General features: G+C 53.3%; 1 protein-coding gene across 14 annotated transcripts in view; it reads left to right on the forward strand.

Annotated features, from left to right (window-relative positions):
* Positions 1–21,882, forward strand: part of Amph (amphiphysin) — a 271,862-nt gene that overhangs the window by 159,454 nt on the left and 90,526 nt on the right. The gene's annotated exons all lie outside the window — the stretch shown is intronic.

A 21,882-nucleotide genomic window follows, 5' to 3' on the forward strand; every position in this document is an offset into this window, starting at 1 on the left:
CCCGCAATATTTAGTTTTTTTTTTTTTTCTTAATTGACACGCACTTGAAAGCATTATCAGTGAATGAACGGCGGGGTTCATTTATTTACTTATTTTTTTTCCCCATGAGGAACTTCAGCTGCAGATGATAAGGGTTACTCCTGCAAGCTGTGGCTGGCGTGTTTTTCGCGGCTGTCATCTGCTTCTGTTGTCGTTATTTACGTGTGGTGCATTCTCGGGTCTACCATGACTGAAGACCGTTTCCTTGAAGTCACTGGGAGTAACAGCGAGCTGGGGTTGCTGCTATGTGTGTATGTCGGGTGCATGTGGGGTGCAGAACACAGTTACATTGTGTGTGGTGGCGAGGATGTGGTGGTGGTGACCGGTGGCGCTAACGACGTTTTGGCTGGGAGAGGCAGTTGCTGGTGGTGGAGGTGGTTCCCCAGGGTTTTCCTGCACCATCAGGTCTAGAAGCGATGCCCCGTGAACACACGCTTGCAGCGTGTAGCTTGTACCCGCCAGTTGTCGTACATCCTCTCCTGGGACTGGCCCGCCACACATTAGCCCAGTTTGGTTACTTTAAACCTCGGTTGGAAGCGGGGCGGCCCAAGGACGTCTATATTAGGTGTGGTCCGGTGACGGGCGGGGGAGAGCCAGGTGCAGCAGCCACAGCGGCCGCGTCGAGCCTGGAACGTCTGACGGGACGTGGCTGTACGAGCAGGAGAGAGGGAAAGGTGGTGATGGTCTGTGTGGTACTGTGGCGGGTAGGGCAGGACCTGGGGTTCACGGAGGCTGCTGCTGTAAAGTCTTCATGCCACAGCTGCTGCAGCAGTAAGGGCCTCGCGCCACAGCTGTTGCAGCTGTGTGACCCTCACGACACAGCTGCTACAGTAGTAAGAACCTCACACCACAGCTGCTGCTGCAGTAAGAGCCTCACACCACAGCGGCTGCAGCAGTGTGACCCTCACGACACAGCTGCTGCAGTAGTAAGAGCCTCACACCACAGCTGCTGCAGCAGTAAGAGCCTCACACCACAACTGCTGCAGTAGTGTGACCCTCACGACACAGCTGCTACAGTAGTAAGAGCCTCACACCACAGCTGCTGCTGCAGTAGTAAGAGCCTCACATCACAGCTGCTGCTGCAGTAAGAGCCTCACATCACAGCTGCTGCTGCAGTAAGAGCCTCACATCACAGCTGCTGCTGCAGTAAGAGCCTCACTACAGCTTTTGCTGCAGTAAGAGCCTCACACCACAGCTGCTGCAGTAAGAGCCTCACTACAGCTGCTGCTGCAGTAAGAGCCTCACACCACAACTGTTGCTGCGGTAGTTAGAGCCTCACAGCACAGCTGCTGCAGTAGTTAGAGCTTCACGCCACAGCTGCTGCAGTAGTTAGAGCCTCACGCCACAGCTGCTGCAGTAGTTAGAGCCTCACAACACAGCTGCTGCAGTAGTTAGAGCTTCACGCCACAGCTGCTGCAGTAGTTAGAGCCTCACGCCACAGCTGCTGCAGTAATTAGAGCCTCACGCCACAGCTGCTGCAGTAGTTAGAGCCTCACGCCACAGCTGCTGCAGTAGTTAGAGCTTCACGCCACAGCTGCTGCAGTAGTTAGAGCCTCACGCCACAGCTGCTGCAGTAGTTAGAGCCTCACAGCACAGCTGCTGCAGTAGTTAGAGCCTCACGCCACAGCTGCTGCAGTAGTTAGAGCCTCACGCCACAGCTGCTGCAGTAGTCAGACCACCGTCACACCAAACGATCACTCCAAGGTCTCTAATGCTCCGTGGGCAGCACCATCACCCGCCACAACCTCTTTATCTTACCTATTCATTATTCCACTTTTTTTTATCTGTCCTTGTCGGGTCCGCTCGAGAGATCCATGAATGGGAAGTTTTACCCTGGGAGAATGTGACTTTGTGTTGGCTGTGACGTCTGGCGTATAAAAGATTGGGAATGTTCACTCCCCAATCTGCCTCGTAGTAGTAGTAGTTAGATGGCGAGTGACACACTGAACTCCTGGTTGTTGCTCCCGGCATGATGTAGTCAGAGTGCTTCCTTTTGTCGTGTGACGTTTGGCGTCACTCATTCTTAAACTTGGGTGGTGGAGATAGGGTCGACTGGGTCCACTCCAGGGGCACGGGGTGACGCGGTGTGTCCGCTCCAATCACTGCCTCTCCAAGCAAGGAGCACCACTATCGCTGTGACTGAGGCTGACGTCGTGGTTGGCTGCCCACTGCTGCTTATGGTGTGACTTGAGGCAGGAATGGTTGAACGAGGCCGCCCAGAGAGCCGAGCCGACCTGACCAAGTAAGGGTCGCCCCGTATCGTCTAAACTGCTCCTCCTGGCCTTTTATGGGGACAGGGCTCTGTGAGTAGGAGGGTGTAGTTGCTTGGCGTACTTGCCCTCCGGTGAACGGTGTGTTTTGGTGTGTCCCGCTGTGATGGCAGAGGGTGTGGGGGTTGGGATGGCGGGGTTGGTAATGATATCCACCGTACCGCTGACAGATGAGGTGGTGCGACGGGAGCAGGTGTATCCCGCGCCGTGCAAGGGTCGTGTGGGGCAAGCCAGGAGTTGGGTGGACCGGGTCAAGTCACTATGGAACCGAGACACTTTCACCGTCAGCCCGTCCGCGGACTTTTAATTGGTCCTTGAGACGTTCATGCCCGGCCGTCAGCCTACCCCCACTGTAACCCTCCTTGCCTGACGGTACTCGAGCTCCCCTTCCTCCTCCGGTCGGGCTGGTATCTTAGCCGTCAACAGGGTAGAGTAATATGTGTATGTTAGGAGTAGCGCAAGAGGGTGAGGGAGGGGAAGACTGTGTGTGTGTGTGTGAGCCTCCGGCGATGACAGACTGTTGGCAGGTGTCCACAGCCCGACACCCCTCGTTATCCCACCGACTGATCTGCCTCCCCTGCTTCTTTCCCCCCTCTTCCCCCCCCCCCAGTTCAGCACCCGAGGGCAGACCACCAGCACACCCCCACAGTGGGACGCTCAGGTGGGCACCAGACACCTGAGACGGGACCCCACTATTGAGACGGAAGGAGTGGGTCTCGTAGGGAGATGAGGGGAAGTGAGGCAAGGATGGTCAAAGAGCACCTGTAGGCTCAAGGTGGTGCTTGAGTACATCCTCAGCCACCCAGTGGTAGTAGACCAATCCCTCAGTTGCCCAGTGGTAGTTGAGTACATCTTCAGTCACCCAGTAGCAGTAGAGAACATCTTCAGCCACTCAGTGGTGGTAGAGGAAACACCCTCAGCCACCCAGTGGTGGTAGAGAACCCCATCAGCTACCCAGTGGCTGTAGAAAACTTCCTCAGCCAGCCAATAGTATTAGAAAACATCCTCATCCACCCAGTAGTAGTAGACAACATCCTCACCCACCCAGTGGTGTTAGAAAATATCCTCAACCATCTAGTGGCTGTAGAGAAGCTCCTCGTTCACCCGGTGGTGGCAGAGAACTTCTTCATCCACCCGGTGGTGGTAGAGAACCTCCTCATCCACCGGGTGGTGGTAGAAAACTTCATCATCCATCCAGTGGCTTTAGAGAACCTCCTCATCCACCAGGTGGCGGTAGAGAACCACCTCATCCCCACGGTGGTGGTAGAGAACCCCCTCATCCACCCGGTGGTGGTAGAGAACATCATCATCCACCCGGTGGTGGGAGAGAACCCCCTCATCCACCCGGTGGTGGTAGAGAACCTCATCCACCCGGTGGTGTTAGAGAACCTCCTCATCCACCCGGTGGTGATAGAGAACCCCCTCATCCACCCGGTGGTGGTGGTAGAGGACATCATCATCCACCCGGTGGCACTCGAGGGCATAGTCAGTTCTGCTGCTGCACTTGACATATGGTATCTGTTGCGTAGTTATAAATATTCCCTTTTTTTCCTTAAGAGTATTTTTAGCTTCAGTTCACGTCAGCTATCAAATCTGCCCACGTGGCATAGCTTCTGTGGCATTGGCTTGCCAGAGAGCATTACTCTTTATCTGGGACGCATAACCTGGGCGATATATTAAAAAAAAAAAAGAAAAGAAAAATGCGTCATTGGTAAATATAGATGTTTCTGTTCCTCCTCCTCTTCCTCCTCGTCATGAGGAACAGTGGTCGGGTGGTCGTAACGTGTTGAGTCCTGTGACCGTCCTGGGGTAACGAGAGAACTGGTGTTGTACCGAGAGAGAGAGAGAGAGAGAGAGAGAGAGAGAGAGAGAGAGAGAGAGAGAGAGAGAGAGAGAGCCACTTGATGTTTGATACCGAGTTATAGAAAAACATTAGAAGCACTAGTCATATTTTCGTTATATATATATATAATATATATATATATAATATAATATATAATATATATATATTATATAATATATATATATATTATATCCCTGGGGATAGGGTAGAAAGAATACTTCCCACCTATTCCCTGAGTGTCGTAGAAGGCGACTAAAAGGGGAAGGGAGCGGGGGCTGGATATCCTCCCCTCCCGTTTATAATTTTCCAAAAGAAGGAACAGAGAAGGGGGCCAAGTGAGGATATTCCCTCTAAGGCTCACTCCTCTGTTCTTAACGCTACCTCGCTAACGTGGGATAAGGCGAATATGTATGGAAAAAAAAGAAAAATATTATATATATATATATATATATATATATATAATATATATAATATATAATATATATATATATATATATATATATGTTTGGGGACACCGATATCAAAAAGGTTTACCTGACCTCTTTTGGGCCCCGGGGAATGTGGGCAACATTTCCCCAACCCCGCCAGACCCCCCCAACGACACACCCACTTTTAAAACCCAACCCACACACACCCACCCACACCCAAACCCCACACCCCACCCACACCCAGGGCCACACCCCACACCACAGCAAAACACCTCGTATCCCAGCCCACCCTTTCCACATTTCAAACTTAAATGTCTTTCATTCCCTATTTTTTCATCGCTTTTTTTCCCGCCCCCCCCCCCCTCCCTCATCACATGCCCCCCCATACTTTTGCCCCCTCTTCCCACGGCGCAACCCTTTGCCATTCACTCCCCCCCGCCACCCATTCCCAGTCCCCCCTTTCTTTCCCCCCGGCCCCCCACAGCACCACCCTTGGCTGCCCCATTCCACCGGGGGGGGCCCCACCCCTTTTGTTTTTTAAACACACAAAACCCACACCTCCTGTTCACACACACTTCTCTGGGGGCCGTTGGGGGGTTGAAACGTGTGTTTTATTATACAGGATTTTGGGCGAGTTACTGCGGGCCTGCTGCTGCTGGCCCCTCGATTGGCCGTCATACCCCAGACGGCTTCCCCGACGTCACGATGAGCTATCATCGCGTCATTAGGGGGGCCCCCGTCTGTAGTACAGGCGGGGGGGGGGGGGGTGAGCGAGTGAGTGGTCGGGCGGGTGGCGGGCGGGGGGGGGGGCAGACTGACCCAAAAAAACTTTCCGACTTCTGACGGGTCTGGTCACCACCTCCCGGGGGTTGTGGGACCCTCCCCGCGGAACTGATAGGTTTGATGGAACACCCGGGTGATGATCCCCCCCCGGGTTTGACCCCATCCCACGTGGGAAGTCAAAAGTGCCACTCAAATGGCCAAGTTCGACTTGCCCAAACCCGGAATGTTATACCTGACTCCCTCCCCGTGCTGAAAACGAAATTATTATTATTATTAATTTATTATTATGATTAATAAGATATTATTATTTTATTATTATTATTTTTATTATTTTTATTAGTGGGAAGTATGTAGTAGTAGTAGTAATGATAATAAGGATATTGTTATTATTTTTCTATTTTTATTATTTTATTATTTTTATTATTATTATCATTATTATTTTTATTTTTTTATTTTTATTATTATTTTTTATTTTTTTATTATTTTATTATTATTATTTTTTAAATTTTTTTTTTAAATTAAAAAATTAAAAATTTATTTTTAGAAAAAAATTTTGGGGTAGTAGGGGGGATTTTGGAAAGTTAGTTAATGTAAATTAAGGATATTTGTTTTTTAATTCTTTAAATTTTTAATTTTTTAAATTTATTTTTAAAATTTAATTTTTAAAAATTAAAATTTTAAATTATTTTTAAATTTTAAATTGTGTTGGAGTGTTTTGGTGGTGTTTTTTTAAAAATGAAATTTGTTAATTATTTATTCGGAATTTTTGGGTTGTTTGTGGGACCCGGTGTGGGGGAAAAGGGGGTTGGGGGGATGTTTAAAGGGTCTCGTTTGTAAAGGGTTGGAAGGGGAAAGGGGTTAATTTTTGGGGTCAGCCGTTTGTGGCTTTGGGGGGCGCCGTGTCCCTGACAGGTTGATACAGCCGTGTCGTACAGGGGGGATTCAGCCGTTTTCTGACAGGTGTATACAGCCGGTCGTGACAGGTGTTTATACAGCCGTTCCCCTGCAGATTAACAGCCGTTCGTACAGGTGTGAAACGGGCCTGTCCAACGGTTTGGGTTAAATCCCCCCGTTTGGGGTGCCCAAAAACCCCCCTTGACGGGGCCCGGGTGTAAGACCCTCCTCTTATTACCCTCTCCCCGGGGTGGAAGGCCCCCCCCCCTTACCCCCCCCCCTTTCCCCCCTTCCCTCCCCCTCCTCCTCCTCCCCCCCTCCCCCCCTTCCCCCCACAACCCCCCGCCTCCTCCTTCTCCCCACCCCCTCCTTCTTCCCCACTCCTCCTCCTCCCCAACCCCCCCCTCCTTCTTTCCCCCTCCTCCTCCTTTTCCCCCCCTCCTCCTCCCCCCTCCTCCCTCCCACCCCCCCCCTTTCCCCCCCCTTTCCCCCCCCTACCCCCCCCCCTCACAACCCCATATCTTTTCCAGCGGGGCAAAATCGCACCTCCACTTAGCAGAGTTTTTGGGCTCTCATTTAAATCCTGGTCTCATTAACCCTCCCGACAAAGGGTGGGCCCTTTGCACCACACACACACACCCCAACACACACACACCACACACCAAAAACACACACACACACACACCCACACACACACACACACAAAACACAATTATTCTGGAATTACAAACACAGGGAAATGAGTTCATACGGAGGTTCCCTAACGTCTTGCACGCGATCAGTCAATGCTTTATGGCCAAAAAGGTTTCAAATTTTCCGTGCGTGTTAAATTTTTTTTTAATTTTTCGGTTTGCCCGCCTTGTGGGGGTGTGTGTGGGCCTTTTCTGTAGTCCGCCTCGGGAAATTGGGTGACCTTGACGGGGGGGGATTAAGTGAATTAAATTCACCTTGTGTTGGCCATCTCTGGGCCCTTTAAGATAACGGGACAGGGAAATACATATTATACTGCGTTTTGTGGGGTTTTGGGGGGGTGTTGTGTGTGTGTGTGTGTGTTTGTGAGGTAATAGGGGAAAAAAAGGGGTGGGTGTGTGGGGTTTTTGGTTGGGTTGGGGTGTGTTTTGTGGGTTGGGTTTGGTGTGTGTGTGGTGTTTTGCAGGTAATAGGGGTCTGGGTTTTTGTTGTGCATGTAAGAGGGGTCCCAGTGCAAAGTGCTGTGCAGGGTTTTTAAAAGGGTCTGGTGTTTTGGGATGTGAAAACCAAGCTTTAGGGCTATGTACGTATACGTACGCTTTGGTGGTGTGAGGCCACCACGAGTATCAGGTTACACCTGGGCGTTGGAAGACGTGGCCTTTGGTACCAGGTCCCAGCCCCCCGGGCCCCCAATCTCAGCTCCGGGCCCTTTCACACCCCCGGGGGCCCCCCTTCCTCGACTTTCTCTTCCTTTCCCCCCACTTTTTTTTTTTTTTCTTTTCCCCTCAAGACTTCCTTCTCTGAAATCTCGGCCACCTCTTCAACCTCACCCAACCCCAAGTTCCCGGGAATCCCTTTCCCCCTCCTCCCTCCCCCTTCACAGCCCCGGGGGGGTAAAAAAAAAAGGGGGGCTGGGGGCTGCTGTTGTGGGGTGTGTGTGTTGTGTGTGGGGGTGGGGGTTTTGTGTGGTGGGGGTGGGGCCGGGGTAAAAAATCTACATACTCTGCATCGGTCCCCCCCCTTGTGATTTCCCCCGGGGGGGCCGGGGGAAGCTGGGGTCACGATGGGGGCTGGATGTTGAACGGGAAAAGAAACGGTTCACGCCTGGAAACTGTGGAACCCCGTGGACCCCCCCCGTCGGCCCAATGCAGAAAACCCAACCCCGCCCGGTTCCAGGAGGACCCCCCGGTGTCCCACCCGTGGACACCCCCGTCGGTCATGCAAAAAATTCCCCAAAACAGGGGCCCCCCCCGTCCAGAGAATTGGGGGTCCCCCCTTTTTTAATACATGGAAACCCCCTCTTTTTCTTTGGGGGTTTGGGTTTGGCCTGTGGGGGGGGATTTTTCGGGTTTTTTTTTTCCTTTTCCCCCTCTGTGAATTCAGCTGACATTGTTGGTTTTTTTCTTCCCCAAGCGAGTTTTTTTTTTTTTTGGGTTTCACAGTAAACACCCACGGACCTAAAACTGCCGGGAGGATTTTAAAGCTAATGGGCGCCCTTTCAGGAGAAAATTTTCGTTGGTCAGTTCCCACGTCGGCGTATTGGTGTCATTTTTCCCTCAGGGGGTCACTGTTAGCCCGGGGGGGGGGGGGGGAGGGGGGGGGGCGGGGGGGGGGGGGGGCGGGGGGGGGGGGGGGGGGGGGGGGGGGGGGGGGGGGGGGGGGGGGGGGGGGGGGGGGGGGGGGGGGGGGGGGGGGGGGGGGGGGGGGGGGGGGGGGGGGGGGGGGGGGGGGGGGGGGGGGGGGGGGGGGGGGGGGGGGGGGGGGGGGGGGGGGGGGGGGGGGGGGGGGGGGGGGGGGGGGGGGGGGGGGGGGGGGGGGGGGGGGGGGGGGGGGGGGGGGGGGGGGGGGGGGGGGGGGGGGGGGGGGGGGGGGGGGGGGGGGGGGGGGGGGGGGGGGGGGGGGGGGGGGGGGGGGGGGGGGGGGGGGGGGGGGGGGGGGGGGGGGGGGGGGGGGGGGGGGGGGCCCGGGGGGGGGGGGGGGCCGGGGGGGGGGGGGGGGGCCCGGGGGGGGGGGGGCCGGGGGGGGGGGGGGGGCGGGGGGGGGGGGGGGGGGGGGGGGGGGGGGGGGGGGGGGGGGGGGGGGGGGGGGGGGGGGGGGGGGGGGGGGGGGGGGGGGGGGGGGGGGGGGGGGGGGGGGGGGGGGGGGGGGGGGGGGGGGGGGGGGGGGGGGGGGGGGGGGGGGGGGCCCGGGGGGGGGGGGGGGGGGGCGGGGGGGGGGGGAGGGGGGGGGGGGGGGGGGGGGGGGGGGGGGGGGGGGGGCAAGGGGGGGGGGGGGGCGGGGGGGGGGGGGGGGGGGGGGGGGGGGGGGCCGGGGGGGGGGGGGGGGGGGGGGGGGGGGGGGGGGGGGGGGGGGGGGGGGGGGGGGGGGGGGGGGGGGGGGGGGGGGGGGGGGGGGGGGGGGGGGGGGGGGGGGGGGGGGGGGGGGGGGGGGGGGGGGGGGGGGGGGGGGGGGGGGGGGGGGGGGGGGGGGGGGGGGGGGGGGGGGGGGGGGGGGGGGGGGGGGGGGGGGGGGGGGGGGGGGGGGGGGGGGGGGGGCCCTGGGTCCCGGGGGGGGGCTCCGTAGTGTGCCCCTTCACCGTAGGGCCCAGGCAGAGGTCAAACTGTCATACGCAAGGGCTGATGTCACCCCCAAGGGCCGCACCTCGTGTTCAAGGTCGTGCCGTTGTGTTTAAAGGGGCCGCACCGTCGTTTCAAGGTCGGGGCGGGCGTGTTCAAGGGTCGTGCACTCGTGCTAAAGGGGGCCGTCCCTTTCGGGTTCAAGGTCGGGGCGTCGTGTTCAAGGGTCTTTGGCGTCGTTTTCAAGGGTCGTGGCGCCCCGTGTTAAAGGGTCTTTCACTCGTGCTCAAGGGTCGTGCCTTCTGTTAAAAGGTCGTGGCGTGTGTTAAAGGGCGTCGTCGTGTTCAAGGGCATGCCATCGTATTCATAATTCGTTTACGTTCGCCTATCTTGGCAGCTGGTTGTGTGTTGTGGGTAGCTGTTTGCCCTCATGGTCCCTTTAGTCGCCCCTCCCGTTCCCCCCTCATATTGATGCTCTGCTCATCGTGTTTCCCCCCTCCCTTGGAGGTTTTTCCCGCAATTTTTTAGTTTTTTTTTTTTTTTTTAAGGGACACGCACTTGAAAGCATTATCAGTAAATTTTAACGGGGGGGGGTTTTCATTTATTTACTTTTTTTTTTCCCCATGGGGAAACTCAGCTGCAGATGATAAGGGTTATTTCCCTGCAAGCTTGGCTGCGTTTTTTTTTCGCGGTGTCACTGCTTCTTTGTCGTTTTTTACGTGTGGTGCATCTCGGGCCCTCCAGGACTAAAGACCTTTTCCCCTTGAATCACTGGGAGAAAACGCGAGCGGGGGTTGCTGTATGTTGTATGTCGGGTGCATTGGGGTGCAAAACACAGTTCATTGTGTGTGGTGGCGGGGAAATGGGTGGGTGCCCGTGGCGCTAACGACTTTTTGGCTGGGGGGGCAGTTGCTGGGGGGGAGGGGGTTTCCCCGGGGTTTTTTCCTCCCACCTTTGGTCTAGAAGCGATCCCCCGTGAACACACGTTGCGCGTGTAGTTGTCCCCCAGTTGTCGTACCCTCTCCTGGGACTGGCCCGCCACACATTAGCCCAGTTGGTTTTCTTTAAACCCGTTGGAGCGGGGGGGCCCCAAGGCGTCTATTTTAGGTGTGGTCGGTACGGCGGGGGAGAGCCAGGGCACACCCGCGGCCGCGCGAGCCTGGAACGCTGAGGGGGACGTGGCTGTCGAGAGGAAGGGGGAAAGGTGGTGATGGTCTGGGGGGTTTCTGTGCGGGTAGGCAGGACCTGGGGTTCCGGAGGTGCTGCTGTAAAGTTTTAGCCACAGTGGCGATTTGGGGCCTCCGCCACACCCGGGCACGTGTCCCCCTCACGACACAGCTGCCAGTAGAAAGAACCTCACACCCAGCTGCTGCTCAGTAAGAGCCTCACCCCAAAGCGCTGCAGCATGTGACCCTCAGACACAGCTGCTGCAGTAGTAAGAGCCTCACACCAAGCTGTGCGCAGTAAGACCTCACCCCCAAAACTGCTGCGGAGTTGCCCACGCCAGCGCTCGTAGTAAGACCTCACCCCACGGGCTGCTGCAGTGTAAGAGCCCACATCCCGCTGCTGCAGTAAAAGACCCTCACTCACAGTGCGCTGCGAAAGGCCCCACACCGCGCGCGCGTAAGAGCCTCTACAGTTTTGCTGCAGTAAGAGCCTCCCCACAGCTGCTCAGAAAGAGCCTCACTCGCTGCTGCGCAAAAGACCCACACCAAAACTGTTGCTGCGTAGTTAGAGCCCACAGCCGCTGTGCGTAGTTAGAGTTTCACGCCACAGCTGTGCAGTAGTTGGCTCACCCACGTGCGAAAGAAAGGGGCCCTCAAAACACAGCTGCTGCAGTAGTTAGAGCTTCACGCCCAGCGCGCAGTAGTTAGAGCCTCACGCCCCCTGCTGCAGAAAATTAAAGGCCTCCCCACAGCGCGCAGTTTTTAGACCCTCACCCACACTGCTGCAGTTTGAGCTTACGCCACAGCTGCTGCAGTAGTTAGAGCCTCACGCACAGCGCTGCATTTGGCCCACAGCACACGCGCAGTAGTTAGGCCTAAACCCCACGCTGCTGCATAGTTAGGCCTCCGCCCGCTGCTGCAGTGCGCCACGGTCACACAAACGATCACCCCAAAGGGTCTTATTGCCCGTGGGCGCCTTCCCCCGGGCCCCTTTTCCTTTTATCTTCCCTTTTATTCCACTTTTTTTATCTGCCCTTTGTCGGTCCGTCGAAAGTTTTTTGAGGGAAATTTTACCCGGGAATTGTAAACTTTGGGGGCGGTGACTGGGTTTTTTAAAGATTGGAGGTTCACTCCCCATCGCCGAGTTTTAGTTTAGATGGCGAGTGCCCTGAACTCCTGGTGTGGGGCCCCCCCCGGGTGGGGTCAGTGCTCCTTTGTCGTGGCTTTTTGGGGTCACTCATTCTTAACTTGGGGGGTGGAATAGGTCGACGGGGGGCCCTCCAGGGGGACTACGCGGTGTGCCCCTCCAATCAGCCTCTCCAAGCAAAGCCCACTATCCTGTGACTGAGGCTGACGCGGGGGGGCTGCCCACGCTGCTTTTGGTGTGACTTGAGCGTTGGGGGGGACGAAAGGGCCCCCAAGCCAGCCGAATGAAACCCAAATTAGGTCCCCCCCTATCGTCAAATGGCCCCCCTGGCCTTTTAAAAGGGCAGGCTCTGTGATTGGGGGTGGATTTCTGGCGTTCTTGCCCCCGTGAACGTGTGTTTGGGTTTTGGCCCCTGGGATGCAGAGTGTGGGGGTTGGATGGGGGGGTTGGTAATGAAATCCACCGTTCCGCTGAATGAGTGGTGCACGGGAGGGAGTGTACCCGCCCGTGAGGGTCGGTGGGCAGCCGGATTGGGTGGACCGGTCCCAAATCACTATGAACCGAACAAAATCCCGGCAGCCCGTCCCGGCTTTTAAATGGGCCTTGAGACGTTCTTGCCCGTCCCGCCACCCCCATGGAACCCCCCTTGCCTACGGTACCGAGTCCCCCTTTCCCCCTCCGGCGGGGTGGGATCTTTGCCTCACAGGGGATTTATTTTATGAAGTAGCGCAAGAGGTGGGGGGGGAAGACGGGGGTGTGTGTGTGAGCCTCCGGGGTGACAGACTGTTGCAGGTGTCCACGCCCGACACCCCCGTTTCCCACCCACTGATCTGCCTCCCCCGCTTCTTCCCCCTCTTCCCCCCCCCCCCGGTCAGCCCCGAGGGACCCCCGCACACCCCACGTGAAACCCCAGGTGGCCCACACCGGGAAAGGGACCCCATTGAAAGGAAGAGTTTGGGGCCCCTAGAGTTTAGGGGAAGTGAGGCAAGGGTGGCAAAGAGCCCCTGTAGGCTCAAGGTGGGGCTTGATAATCCCCAGCCACCCCGTGGTTAGAACCCCCCATTCCCGGGGGAGGAACCTCATCACCCTTTGGTAGAGAACTTTCAACCCGTGGGGGTAGAAACCCCTCACCCCCCGTGGGGAGAGAACCCCTCACACCCTGGTGTAAAAACTTCCTCACCCCCCCTGTTTAAAAAACCCTCCTCATCCCCCCTGTGTAGAAACCCTACCCCCCTGGTGTTAAAACCCCCACCCTTGGTGTAGAAACTCCCTTCCCCCGGGTTGGGGGAGAGAACTTCTACCCCCCGGGGGTTTAAACCTCCCATCCCCCGGGGTTGGTGGAAAAACTTCACCACCTGGTTAGGAACTCCTCATCCACCGGTGGGGTAGAAAACCCCCCACCCCCGGGTTGGGGGTAAGAACCCCCTCATCCCCCCGGGTGGGTAGAGAACTCATATCCACCCGGTGGGGGGAGAGAACCCCCCTTCCCCCGGTGGTGGTAGAGAACCCCTCATCCCCCCGGGTGGTGTTAGAAAACCCTCCTCATCCACCCGTGGTATAGAGAACCCCCTCTCCACCCGGGGGGGGGTAAAGACTTCTCATCCCCCGGGGGCCCCTCGGGGGCATAGTCAGTTTCGCTGCATTTGATTTTGGTTCTGTTCGTAGTTATAAATTTTCCCCTTTTTTTCCTTAGAGTTTTTTTAGTTTCATTCACGTCAGCATCAAATCTCCCCTGGCATAGCTTCTGTGCTTGGCTTGCCAAGAGCAACTTTTTATCTGGGACGAAAACCCTGGGCGATAATTTAAAAAAAAAAAGAAAAGAAAAATGCGTATTGGTAAATATAGATGTTTTCTGTTCCCCTCCTCTCCTCCTCGTCATGGGGAACTTGGCGGGGGGTCGAAAGGTTGGTCCTGTACCTTTGGGGGTAAGGGGAAAGAACTTGTTGTACCGGAGAGAAGAGAGAGGAGAGAAAAGAGAGAGAGGAGAGAAGGAAGAGAGCCATTTGATTTTTGATCCCGGTTATAAAAAACATTAGAACCTGTCATTTTTCGTTAATTTATTTATATAATTAATATATATATATTTAATTATTTTATTATTATATAATAATATTAATATATATATATTTTCCCGGGGGATGGGGTGAAAGTTTTCCCCCACCATTCCATGTCGTAAGCACTAAAAGGGGGGGGGGGGGCGGTACCCCCCCCTCCCTTTAAAATTTTTCCAAAAGAAAACAGAGAAGGGGCCAGTGAGGATACCCCTAAGCTCCCCTCTTTTCTTAACGTCCTCGAAAACGGGGGATAAGGGCGAATAGTATAAAAAAAAGAAAAATAATATAATTATTATTTTTTATATATTTAATTAATTTAAAATAAATAATATATATAAAATATATATATATATATGTGGTGTGTTGTTGTTGTGTTGTTTTTAAAACGGAAGAACTCAGTCAAAATCCCATGAAAGCGAGTGCAAGTGGATGTGAACCGTAAAACTTGAATAGCTCAAGTTGTGGATACAACAAATTGTGATTCCCGCTTTTTAGGGGGGGTCGATCATTAACACATCTAAAACCCGGTTTATGAACTGTGCCATTTGTTTCAGTTTGGAACTTCAATTGCCCATGGGGGCCGCGGCAATTCACGACTAGGGGGACCCCAACATAAAATTTTTCCATTGTGCCGCTTTGAGCAGCGATAATTGTGAGGCAAATGTCTCGAAATGTTGGAACGATCAGAAAATTTTATTTTAAATTTGCTTTCATACCATACTTTTGAAAATTATGAAGCGGAAAACAGATATTCGTTTTTGCCCTTTTGAATTAACATTTTGAGATGCATCAAGAAAAGGGATAATGGTGGGGTTGTTTTAAAAAACCCAACCCCACTAGGCATGAAGTCCTTGATCTTGCTCTCCCGTCTTACGAAAAAAAAAAAAAAAGATCCAAAGCTCCAGGGGAAAAAAGTTAAATTCTCGCGCAACCCTGCATTTTAAAAATTTTTTCGTGTTAGAAAACCCCCAGGGATTGCTCCTTATACTTTGTGACAATGCAAGATCTTTCCTACAGTAAAGGGGGGGACTTTTGGGCAGGGAAAAATTCGAATACTCGTAAACAATATAAAGCCTCAGCTCGATATCTTTGGCTTTGGGTTTTCCTTCAACACAACTTCTAAATTGTACCCGGGAAAATTTGAAATTTTTTTTTTTTTTTAGGTCATCAGTCAGCATTTCACTGACCTAGACTGCCAGGAGGATGTTAGCTAGATGGGCGTCCGTCAGGAGCAAATTGTCGTTGGTCAGTTACACGTCGGCGTATTGTGTATCATCTTCTCTCAGGGGGTCACTGTTAGCCCGGCCCTTGGCCTACACCGTGGAGGGCCACGTCAGAGGTCAAACTGTCATACGCAAGGGCTGTATCGTCATGTCCAAGGGCCGCACCGTCGTGTTCAAGGGTCGTGCCGTTGTGTTCAAGGGCTGCACCGTCGTATTCATGGGTCATGCAGTCGTGTTCAAGGGTCGTGCAGTCGTGCTCAAGGGTCGTGCCTTCGTGTTCAAGGGTCGTGGCGTCGTGTTCAAGGGTCGTACCGTCGTGTTCAAGGGTCATGCCATCGTATTCATGGATCGTAACGTTGCGCCAAGTCTTGGCATCTGGTGTGTGTGTGTGTGTGTATGGCTGGTTCCCTCCTGGTCCTTTAGTCTCCCCTCCCGTTCCCCTCCTCATATTGATGCTCTGCTCATCGTGTTTCACCTGCTGGAGGCTTTCCCGCAATATTTAGTTTTTTTTTTTTTTTCTTAATTGACACGCACTTGAAAGCATTATCAGTGAATGAACGGCGGGGTTCATTTATTTACTTATTTTTTTTCCCCATGAGGAACTTCAGCTGCAGATGATAAGGGTTACTCCTGCAAGCTGTGGCTGGCGTGTTTTTCGCGGCTGTCATCTGCTTCTGTTGTCGTTATTTACGTGTGGTGCATTCTCGGGTCTACCATGACTGAAGACCGTTTCCTTGAAGTCACTGGGAGTAACAGCGAGCTGGGGTTGCTGCTATGTGTGTATGTCGGGTGCATGTGGGGTGCAGAACACAGTTACATTGTGTGTGGTGGCGAGGATGTGGTGGTGGTGACCGGTGGCGCTAACGACGTTTTGGCTGGGAGAGGCAGTTGCTGGAGGTGGAGGTGGTTCCCCAGGGTTTTCCTGCACCATCAGGTATACAAGCGATGCCTCGTGAACACACGCTTGCAGCGTGTAGCTTGTACCCGCCAGTTGTCGTACATCCTCTCCTGGAACCGGCCCGCCACACATTAGCCCAGTTTGGTTACTTTAAACCTCGGTTGGAAGCGGGGCGGCCCAAGGACGTCTATATTAGGTGTGGTCCGGTGACGGGCGGGGGAGAGCCAGGTGCAGCAGCCACAGCGGCCGCGTCGAGCCTGGAACGCCTGACGGGACGTGGCTGTACGAGCAGGAGAGAGGGAAAGGTGGTGATGGTCTGTGTGGTACTGTGGCGGGTAGGGCAGGACCTGGGGCTCACGGAGGCTGCTGCTGTAAAGTCTTCATGCCACAGCTGCTGCAGCAGTAAGAGCCTCGCGCCACAGCTGTTGCAGCAGTGTGACCCTCACGACACAGCTGCTACAGTAGTAAGAACCTCACACCACAGCTGCTGCTGCAGTAAGAGCCTCACATCACAGCTGTTGCAGCAGTGTGACCCTCACGACACAGCTGCTGCAGTAGTAAGAGCCTCACACCACAGCTGCTGCTGCAGTAAGAGCCTCACACCACAGCTGCTGCTGCAGTAGTTAGAGCCTCACAGCACAGCTGCTGCAATAGTTAGAGCCTCACGCCACAGCTGCTGCAGTAGTTAGAGCTTCACGCCACAGCTGCTGCAGTAGTTAGAGCCTCACGCCACAGCTGCTGCAGTAGTTAGAGCCTCACAGCACAGCTGCTGCAGTAGTGAGAGCCTCACGCCACAGCTGCTGCAGTAGTTAGAGCCTCACGCCACAGCTGCTGCAGTAGTTAGAGCTTCACACCACAGCTGCTGCAGTAGTTAGAGCCTCACAGCACAGCTGCTGCAGTAGTCAGACCACCGTCACACCAAACGATCACTCCAAGGTCTCTAATGCTCCGTGGGCAGCACCATCACCCGCCACAACCTCTTTATCTTACCTATTCATTATTCCACTTTTTTTTATCTGTCCTTGTCGGGTCCGCTCGAGAGATCCATGAATGGGAAGTTTTACCCTGGGAGAATGTGACTTTGTGTTGGCTGTGACGTCTGGCATATAAAAGATTGGGAATGTTCACTCCCCAATCTGCCTCGTAGTAGTAGTAGTTAGATGGCGAGTGACACACTGAACTCCTGGTTGTTGCTCCCGGCATGATGTAGTCAGAGTGCTTCCTTTTGTCGTGTGACGTTTGGCGTCACTCATTCTTAAACTTGGGTGGTGGAGATAGCGTCGACTGGGTCCACTCCAGGGGCACGGGGTGACGCGGTGTGTCCGCTCCAATCACTGCCTCTCCAAGCAAGGAGCACCACTATCGCTGTGACTGAGGCTGACGTCGTGGTTGGCTGCCCACTGCTGCTTATGGTGTGACTTGAGGCAGGAATGGTTGAACGAGGCCGCCCAGAGAGCCGAGCCGACCTGACCAAGTAAGGGTCGCCCCGTATCGTCTAAACTGCTCCTCCTGGCCTTTTATGGGGACAGGGCTCTGTGAGTAGGAGGGTGTAGTTGCTTGGCGTACTTGCCCTCCGGTGAACGGTGTGTTTTGGTGTGTCCCGCTGTGATGGCAGAGGGTGTGGGGGTTGGGATGGCGGGGTTGGTAATGATATCCACCCTACCGCTGACAGATGAGGTGGTGCGACGGGAGCAGGTGTATCCCGCGCCGTGCAAGGGTCGTGTGGGGCAAGCCAGGAGTTGGGTGGACCGGGTCAAGTCACTATGGAACCGAGACACTTTCACCGTCAACCCGTCCGCGGACTTTTAATTGGTCCTTGAGACGTTCATGCCCGGCCGTCAGCCTACCCCCACTGTAACCCTCCTTGCCTGACGGTACTCGAGCTCCCCTTCCTCCTCCGGTCGGGCTGGTATCTTAGCCGTCAACAGGGCAGAGTAATATGTGTATGTTAGGAGTAGCGCAAGAGGGTGAGGGAGGGGAAGACTGTGTGTGTGTGTGTGTGTGTGTGTGTGTGTGAGCCTCCGGCGATGACAGACTGTTGGCAGGTGTCCACAGCCCGACACCCCTCGTTATCCCACCGACTGATCTGCCTCCCCTGCTTCTTTCCCCTCTCTTCCCCCCAGTTCAGCACCCGAGGGCAGACCACCAGCACACCCCCACAGTGGGACGCTCAGGTGGGCACCGGACACCTGAGACGGGACGGCACTATTGGGACGGAAGGAGTGGGTCTCGTAGGGAGATGAGGGGAAGTGAGGCAAGGATGGTCAAAGAGCACATGTAGGCTCAAGGTGGTGCTTGAGTACATCCTCAGCCACCCAGTGGTAGTAGACCAGTCCCTCAGTTGCCCAGTGGTAGTTGAGTACATCTTCAGTCACCCAGTAGCAGTAGAGAACATCTTCAGCCACTCAGTGGTGGTAGAGGAAACTTCCTCAGCCACCCAGTGGTGGTAGAGAACCCCATCAGCTACCCAGTGGCTGTAGAAAACTTCCTCAGCCAGCCAATAGTATTAGAAAACATCCTCATCCACCCAGTAGTAGTAGACAACATCCTCACCCACCCAGTGGTGTTAGAAAATATCCTCAACCATCTAGTGGCTGAAGAGAAGCTCCTCGTTCACCCGGTGGTGGCAGAGAAGCTTCTCATTCTCCCGGTGGTGGTCGAGAACCTCCTCATCCCCCCGGTGGTGGTAGAGAACTTCCTCATCCACCCGGTGGTGGTAGATAACCTCCTCATCCCCCCGGTGGTGGTAGAGAACTTCCTCATCCACCGGGTGGTGGTAGAGAACCTCCTCATCCCCCCGGTGGTGGTAGAGAACTTCCTCATCCACTCGGTGGTGGTAGAGAACCTCCTCATCCACCGGGTGGTGGTAGAAAACTTCCTCATCCATCCAGTGGATTTAGAGAACCTCCTCATCCACCAGGTGGTGGTAGAGAACCTCCTCATCCCCCGGTGGTGGTAGATAACCTCCTCATCCCCCCGGTGGTGGTAGAGAACCCCCTCATCCACCCGGTGGTGGTAGAGAACTTCATCATCCACCCGGTGGTGGAAGAGAACCCCCTCATCCACCAGATGGTGGTAGAGAAACTCATCCACCCGGTGGTGTTAGAGAACCTCCTCATCCACCCGGTGGTGGTAGAGAACCCCCTCATCCACCCGGTGGTGGTGGTAGAGGACATCATCATCCACCCGGTGGCACTCGAGGGCATAGTCAGTTCTGCTGCTGCACTTGACATATGGTATCTGTTGCGTAGTTATAAATATTCCCTTTTTTTCCTTAAGAGTATTTTTAGCTTCAGTTCACGTCAGCTATCAAATCTGCCCACGTGGCATAGCTTCTGTGGCATTGGCTTGCCAGAGAGCATTACTCTTTATCTGGGACGCATAACCTGGGCGATATATTAAAAAAAAAAAAAGAAAAGAAAAATGCGTCATTGGTAAATATAGATGTGTTTCTGTTCCTCCTCCTCTTCCTCCTCGTCATGAGGAACAGTGGTCGGGTGGTCGTAAAGTGTTGAGTCCTGTGACCGTCCTGGGGTAACGAGAGAACTGGTGTTGTACCGAGAGAGAGAGAGAGAGAGAGAGAGAGAGAGAGAGAGAGAGAGAGAGAGAGAGAGAGAGAGCCACTTGATGTTTGATACCGAGTTATAGAAAAACATTAGAAGCACTAGTCATATTTTCGTTATATATATATATATATATATATATATATATATATATATATATCTATCTATCTCCCTGGGGATAGGGTAGAAAGAATACTTCCCACGTATTCCCTGAGTGTCGTAGAAGGCGACTAAAAGGGAAGGGAGCGGGGGGCTGGATATCCTCCCCTCCCGTTTATAATTTTCCAAAAGAAGGAACAGAGAAGGGGGCCAAGTGAGGATATTCCCTCTAAGGCTCACTCCTCTGTTCTTAACGCTACCTCGCTAACGTGGGATAAGGCGAATATGTATGGAAAAAAAAGAAAAAATTATATATATATATATATATATATATATATATATATATATATATATATATATATATATATATATATATATATATATATATGTGTGTGTGTGTGTGTGTGTGTGTAACGGAAGAACTCAGTCACAATCCTCTATGTAAGCGAGTGCAAGTGGATTGTGAACCGTTAGAAACTTGAATAGCTCATAGTGTCCAGTTGATACAAGAACAAATTGTGATTCCCGGTATTTAAGTGCTCGTTCGATCATTAACACATCTGAAACCGGTTTATAGAACTGTGCCATTTGTTTACAGTTGTGGAACTGCAGATTGTCCAGTCGGGCCGCGGCAGATTCACGACTAGGGGGGACCCGAACATAAATATTCCATTGTTGCCGCTTGGAGGGCAGCGATAATTGCTGATGGCAATGTCTCAGAGAATGTTGGAACGACTCAGAATATATCATTTAATTCGCTTGCATACATGCATAGCTTGTTGAAAATTATGAAGCGGAAATCAGACGTATTCGTTGTTGCTCTTGTGAATTAACGAGTATTGAGATAGCATCATAGAAACAGGTGATAATGGTGGTGTTGTTTCTAAACCAACCCCCTACTAGGCACTGAAGATCCTGTGATCTGTGCTCTCCCGTCTGTACGAAAAAAAAAAAAAAATGATCCGAAAGCTGCTCAGGGTAAACAAGTTAAATTCTCGGCGCAACCCTGGCATTTTAAAAGGTTTTTGTCGAATGTTAGAAGCCATCCAGGTATTGCTCCATTATACTTTGTGACTGAATGCAAGATCAGTTCTCCTATCAGTAAAGGGCGTGACATAGTGGCAGGAAAGATGTCGATATACTCGTAAACAATATAGATTTGCCTCAGTCATCGATATCTTTGGCATGAGAGTTTACCTTCAACACAACTTCTAAATTCGTACCGGAAATTCGAAATATGTCGGTATAAAACGAGAGTCCCTGACAGTCCACCAGCATCCCTTTGTGTATAAGTCATGTGACATTTATGAGGGCAGCACAGACGTTTGGGTGCGACTCATCGGTTCGATTTGGTGTTTAGCGATCCGGACTGGCGTATGTGATCGTGACCTAGTGGGTGCTTCGGTGACGAGTGAGGAAAAGCGCAGCGACAGGTGTCTGCGAGGAAGCAGGATGACTAGGCTAAGCGTTGGCTGCTGGCCAGGGGCGACGCCACTTGCAACTTGGAATGGCGGGTGTCGTCGCTCCCCTGCCCCGGGCTGGCCATCTGGCTGTCCCACCGAATGATGCATATGGTTTTTAGGGGTAAGACCCTTGAGTATGAATCAAGGGGTCGTACCGGCGTGCTCAAGGGTCGTACCGACGTGCTCAAAGGTCGTAATCATGGTGCTCATGGTATCTTTGTTCTCAAGGGGTTAAGGAATTAATCTCTTACGGTTTGAAGTTAATGTGCCTTCTCAAACAGCTCACATTCAAGTTACAACACATTCGTAGATATGTAATGTATCATATGATTACCTTTTGACTGATATTTGTCTTTTAATCGGCTGCCATGAGTGTACCATCCATTTTTTATGAATATTTTTCTTTACTTATTTTCTTCGGTAAACGTTGGATTAGTCATAGTGAACCCAAGGAGGGCATAGATATGCTTCTCTTTTTTTTCCAAATTGTTGCCAGAGGACCAAGTAAGGCTGGAACATTGGATTATTATTTCTCTATTTATTCAGTAACCAGATGCTGTCGAATGATTTATTTAATGAAATTCCTTTACAAATTTAGGAAATTCTTTATTTCAGTTATGGCCGCTAGCTAATTTTTTCATGTTATATTTAAACATGAATGTTGTATGTGGCTGTTCTGTTTTTCTTATGAATGCATAGGAATTTGTATAGTATGTTCATACATATGTTTTATTTGACGTTCTTATTATTTTAATGCCGATATATAT

The sequence above is a fragment of the Panulirus ornatus genome, chromosome 11, assembly GCF_036320965.1.
Source record: "Panulirus ornatus isolate Po-2019 chromosome 11, ASM3632096v1, whole genome shotgun sequence".
NCBI lineage: Eukaryota > Metazoa > Arthropoda > Malacostraca > Decapoda > Palinuridae > Panulirus > Panulirus ornatus.